This window comes from Corvus moneduloides, chromosome 2 (genome assembly GCF_009650955.1).
Source record: "Corvus moneduloides isolate bCorMon1 chromosome 2, bCorMon1.pri, whole genome shotgun sequence".
Classification (NCBI taxonomy): domain Eukaryota; kingdom Metazoa; phylum Chordata; class Aves; order Passeriformes; family Corvidae; genus Corvus; species Corvus moneduloides.
The window spans coordinates 5,095,431-5,101,455 of NC_045477.1; the positions used below are offsets into that span (position 1 = coordinate 5,095,431).

Sequence of the window (6,025 nt, forward strand, 5' to 3'; positions counted from 1 at the left end):
TAGCTAGAGCTCAGAAAAGCAGGTTAGAAAAACCAGTGAGGGCCTTTTAGTGTGTGACAGAAGGTGATGTAGGAGCATGACCTCCCTGCTCATCTAAATTTTAGGCTGATTTTAGGGAGACACTTATAGCACTGCACAACTAAAGCAGACATGAATTTCTCTCCCACTCCTTGAGATGGGTTGCTCAGGCAAAGACCAGCCATGTCATCAGGGGCTGGTCCATCACCACTGTTACAGTGGGGATACTGTAACACACCTATACCAAACCAGGAGTCCGGTGGGAAGGCAATCTCTAGGGAGGGGCTGTTGGTAGGTGTTTGAGCGCTGCTCATTTCCCCAGCCGCGGCCGGGGCTCTGCCCAGGAACTCTCCCAGTGCCGGCCCGAGGGCCCTTCCCGCGCAGGGAGCACAGAGCAGCCAATGGGAGCGAGGCTGAGCAGGGGCTGGGGAAACCCCGTGCCGCCCTCACGGCCCCGCGCCCGGGGCTGCGCCATGGCGGGGGGACGGGAGCCCGACACCCCGCGGACCTGCGAGAGCATTTCTGGCCACAGCCAAGACTTCTTGCAGGTTTGCTGAGGAGGAGATGAGGTTCAATCCATCCAGACTCCCCCACTTCCTACTGGGAGAGGACCGCAGGAGAGAGCATTGACACAACAGTGGAGGAGAGAGGAAGAGGAAAGCAACCAGTGCAATGGTAAGGGAAAGTCCTCCTAGGCAGGGACTGCAAGCAGGAATGAACCTCTGGCCAACCCATGATCTGAGTCTTCTCCTGAGTGAGGTGTTGAGGAATTTTAGCACCTAGAGGGCTGGAAAGCAGCAGCCTGATGTTAAGGGGTGAAGAGGAGAGGCTGTGTGAAAGGACAGGCTGTCATGAACTATCCAGAAATGAAACTTCTCCTGGGGCGAAAGAAAGGTGGGAAAACAGAGGTGTTCTCCCTCCCTGAGCGAGTCTGACAGCCATATGGTGGTAAGAATTGTTGTCATCATAATTAATTCCTTTTTGACATTGCTCTGGCAGATGTCCACAGGTCTGCAGGAGCAGGGCTCTCTTCTCAGCAGCTGCAAAGAAGTGGAGTAAGAAGTAAGTGGCAGGGAGGGTTCCTTTTGTTTTGCCGGCTAGCTGGGCTTGCATGAGAAATGAGGCTGAATGGATTCTTCCATCTCTGGTCCTGCAGACTATCTGAGGGACAATGACTCCCGTTTCTGACACTGTCACTCCAGCCCTGGATTGCACCAACGTTGCTGAAGCTGACACTTTAATATAAAGCAACTTGTGCATTGCAGCAAAGAAACTAAACTAAATCAGAGCACCTATCTTGTGTAAACATGACCTTTATGTCCAGCATTCATTTGACACTCTCTGCTAAAACAACTCTACCTCCAACTAAAATCATCTGAAACGAGGGCTTTGAACTGCTGGCACCAAGACTGCAGCTCCAGAGGGACTAATAAATGTATATGGTTTCCCCTTCTTGCTGCCTTTTGTGTCCCCTATAAAGAAGGATTCTGCATGAGACTGAAGGAGGAGAAGAAATGCACTTTTAGATAGTGTTACCTTTCTGTTTCTATTGTATCATAACCATTAATCCCCATCTCTGGATTTCTGTGTACTGCCATAGTCCTTGCTCCCTGTGTTGTGTAGTAAAGGGGAGCCAGGGAGGCACAGAGGTGGTAATTACAGACATGGCTGTGCTTTCCATGCCATGGCTTTGGTATGTCCTGGGGACATGTCCTGCAGTTGTGTGTTAGTTTGGGGTTGGTTTCAGCTACAACCCAGACCTGATGCAGCTGTTATAGGCCTGGAAATCCCGAGTGCACACAGAGGACTCACCCCTTCAGGGCACACACAGGGGACCAAGAGCAGTCTTGCCTTAGCTGAGCTACCACTACATAGGATTTTTAAGAAATGATGGAAGGGATGGATTACTGGTGATTTTAAAAAATGGCTGGTTCTTTGAAAGAGTCCAGTTTTCTAGCTTTCATACAGAGGATTTCCCCTTTTTGACTTGAACTAGGGATTTTATTTTCCCTTCCCTTCATATAATTCTTGTTTATTACACAACCTCTCCTTATTGACGTAGCATCTTTAGCTTATGCATCATTTATTGGTATCTGAACAGTTACTGGAAAGTGTTCCTGGGTAAGCTCTAGGGAGGCACAGTTGCCTCACTAATGGAGGAAAAGCCTAACTACTTCCTAAATCAATTAGCCCAAAAGGCCAGAAGACACGTCAGGCTGCTCTCCCCATGCTCACGTTCACACACCGCAGTGGTCTGTGCTGTGGCGGTGGCACGGTACCCACAGACACACTCACTGCTCCCCGTGTGGTCCCAGCCACGCTGGCAGTCTGCTGAATGACATTTCCTGCTCAGAAATGTATATTGCTACATAAACACTCATTCCACACATCCCTGCTGCTGCACGTGCGCTCGTAACTCGCGGCTCAGCAGCTGCTGGTCCCCTGCCTGCTGCTGACCCACAGGGGACGTGTGCCTGTTCTCTAGCAGGCAGCCCAGCTCTCAGGCTCGAGCCATAAAAACTCTGTGTTGTTTGACTCTAGAAGTCCTCAAGGTAACAGTCACCTCGTGTGCACACGTATCCGTGTAAAGCCTCTTTGTTCCTGCTCGCTGCATGCAGGAAAAGGCTGCCTGCCTGCTGACAGGCGTCACTGGCAGGGAAAGTAGAGGGGAATTTGGCAGAAGTCATTAATGCTAATTGTTGGCATTCATCCTGGGGTGAGACGGGCGTTGGACTGCAGGGGAGCACACCTGACCACAGTGCTGCCCTCAGCAAGCCAGGAGAGTCTCCAGCACCGAGCACAGGCAGGGCCAGCACAACAACTGCGCTTCGGGAAGAAGTGGGGCAGGACATTTCTCCCCTCAGGCCCCTGCACCTCCTGGGAGGGGGTGAGAGAGCATGGGTGCTGTGGTGGAAGGGGTTGAGAAATGCCAACAGACTGCAAATGAAGAATATGCAAGAGAGAAAATAGACTGGTGGGTGTTATGAAGTACAAAGGAAGCTTTCAGAGCATGGCTGTGGAAAGGCAAGAGGAAGGACTGAGGAGAGAAGCAGGTGGGATAGAAGGGGCCAAAATGAAGCCAAGACAAAATGGTCATCTAGAAAGCATGAAGACAAGCAGGGATTACTGGTAGGAGCTGGACTGCCTGCACATGCTTTATCCGGGAGAGTGTCAACACTGTGGCTCCAAAGCTAGAATACCTGGAAGCTGGTGAACGAAAGGACCAAAGAGGTGGTGGCACAAGAATTTCTTTGGTGGCACAAGAATTTGTCTGTTCAGGAGGAGGAACATTGCTTGGAAGGGAGGAAGGAAATAAAAAAGTGTAGAGCAAGACTGGGCTGGTGGCAGAGAGGGTGTTTGGCAGACATTTCTTCCATAGGCCATGGCACATTGCCTGGCATCTCCCAGGCCCTTCATTTCAAACACACCCAGCAAATCCAGATGTATATGCCTGGCAAGGAATAACATGCTCTGGACATTGTGCATGGTGTCCTGTGGTTGCACAGTGGTCCATGGCCAACTCTGGAGGTCCTGGAGAAGTTCCTCTCCTTGCCACCTGTGACAGGAAGAAGACCCCCAAGTCTCAAGGTGCAGAGGTTGCTGCAGCCCAGGCTGAGGAGACCAGCAAACCCTACTTCCAGGGTTGTGCCACTGACTCTTGGCAGACATGAAAGGAAGCTGAATCACCATATTATAATTTCAAGCTCCATTAAAGAAACATGGGGATAGCAGAGGGAAGGAGAGGGCAGGGAGGGATGAAGAGAAAATTGAACAGAGCAGAGTAGCACTTGAAGGGGAAAGAAGTGTTGCTCATAGGCTCAGAAGGGGGAATTGCAAACAGAGATGAGATTAAAAGGGAACCCTTGAGACTCTCTCTTTAAATACAGCAAGATTCACTTACTCCACGCTGAGCCAGGCTTGTTGAATGCTGGAGGCACAGTCCCACTGAGGTTTGCCAGCTGATGGAGCAGTGGAAATCTGTCTCTCCCAGTATACCACCAAGCTGCCCTCTTCCACCTGTGTTATTTAGGAAGTCCCATTGCTAATAAATTTACTGCAGAGTGAGCCTAGTGGAGAAGCTTTTTACTTGACTGCCCATCTGCCCTGAGCATGTTAAATGATCTTTTTATCCAGAGGCATACAGGCACGTCAGACCTGGTACCATGTGTCTGGGAGTGCAGTGTGGGGTATCTGGGTGCAGCTTCTCTTGTGTGGAGAGTGTTCCCTTGCTGGTCCCAAAGGCAGGGAGGAAATCTACATGTGGAAGGGGAAAAACCAGAATCTGAAAGCATTGCCCATGGCAGATATCGTGGAAGATTACTTTCAGAGCCAGGGGACAGAGTGCTTCTGTGCAGAGGGGAGTGAGGTATCCAGCCCCTCTAGCTAGACCCCTGACTGCTTCGTTCTGCTCGAGGGCAGCTGCAGGATGTTCACAGTGCAGATGTTGATCTGACTGTAACTTGGGACCAGTCTTTGCCTGGTTTGGCTTCTTACGTCCTGTAGGCATAATTTTGGCAGGTTTTTTAATAGCTCACAGGGGTTGGCCAGGCACAGCGTTTGGGTGGGAGGCAGACCCTGAGTTCCTTGTTGCTGTAGTTGTCCCACAAAGGGTTCTTTTTGCTGCTCTGTCCAGCTGAGGTCCTGTCCCCTGTGAGGAGTGGCAGTGCTGCTGACCAAATGAAGGGTGTAGTGGTGTAGAGAAGCGATGAGCTGAATGAGACCTGGTCACCTGAGCCGGTCTTGTCGATGTCCAAAGCACAGTGGTGTCCAGCCTGATGTCCTGGTCAGATGGAATGACAATCATTCTGTGTGTAGTGACATTTGTGTTACACTGAATCTCCTCACCCCCTCGGCTGAGATTTCAGCTCTTATCCCCACATCCCACGCGTTGAATTTTTATGGCTTTGACAATTGAAAGAGGCTGAATTCCTTGGGACAGTAGCCGGTTTTCATTTGCTCTGACAAATGCTAATGGGGCTAAATAAATAGCAAAAAGCGGTCATAATGTAACAGGGCACTCATTACTGCATTTCTTAAGCTGTTGCCTGGTGCTGCTGTGTGCCATTAGGTGTTTGCTAAATTATGTCCTAGGAGCTCCTGGGTCTTTGGGGTGTTTGCTTTGCAGAAATGAGAACAATTGCCAAGCTCTCCTGGCTTCAGTTTTGTCTGCGCAACTCACGCAGAGGCTCAGGAGATGGGCAGCAGCCAACACAGATCGTGTTCAGCCACACTGTTCTCCCTCCCCATGGCCTTGCTGAGAGCTGAGCAGCTTGGGCAGGAGCTCAGGCTGTCCTGCAAGAGGAGAGCTGTTCCTCACCAGCCATACCCACCACCTCCCTTCAGGGATGCCAGGGCAGAGGGGGGCTGCAAACCAAACACAGGTGAGGCTCTTCTTTGTGCTGGGGGTCCTGGTGGACTTTATGGTGTGTCTCCTTCGTTTCTGGATTGCCTTTTGATCTTGTGGGCAGTGAGGGAATGGCCAGAATCCTCCATTAATCAGAAATAAAAGCAGCCCTGCTATGCCTCCAAGCCTTTCCAGAGGCTGGTGGATCTCAGAAGGAGCAGTGTTCAGAAGTGGTAGCGTTCAGGCACTAGGAAAGACTAAAACCCACTGGGCTAGAGACTCTTTTGTATGCACAACAATGCTTTTCCAAGGGAGTTTAAGCACACACCTTGTTCCCGGCTGTGAGTCTCCAGCTAAATATTCCCCACACCCCGGACAACTGCATCCTAATCCTAACAGAGGCCCCAGGGCACTATTGTAATGCAAATAATGATAAATAACAGCAATAATAAAACTCCACCAGCACTTGCACCAGCTCCCTAGCAATCCCAAACCAGCCATAGCAAGCTCCATATCAGCCAGGTTATGTAAAGGAGCATGAGCAATATGACTGGAGCTGTCAGGGAGGTGACCAATTAGCCCATGTAGCTGCCTCCTGCGGGCAGCAAATCTGCCTGTGGCGTGTGGGTGGCCGCTGAGGCCGGGATGTGTTCAGGCACAGGG

The 6,025-nt window shown here is 50.8% G+C and overlaps 1 long non-coding RNA gene across 1 annotated transcript; it reads left to right on the forward strand.

Annotated features, from left to right (window-relative positions):
• The first annotated feature begins 235 nt into the window (after positions 1-235).
• Positions 236-1,470, forward strand: LOC116438005. The gene is made up of 2 exons (XR_004237560.1): positions 236-693; positions 1,018-1,470. It is a non-coding gene; the product is annotated as an uncharacterized LOC116438005 (long non-coding RNA).
• Positions 1,471-6,025: the final 4,555 nt, after the last annotated feature.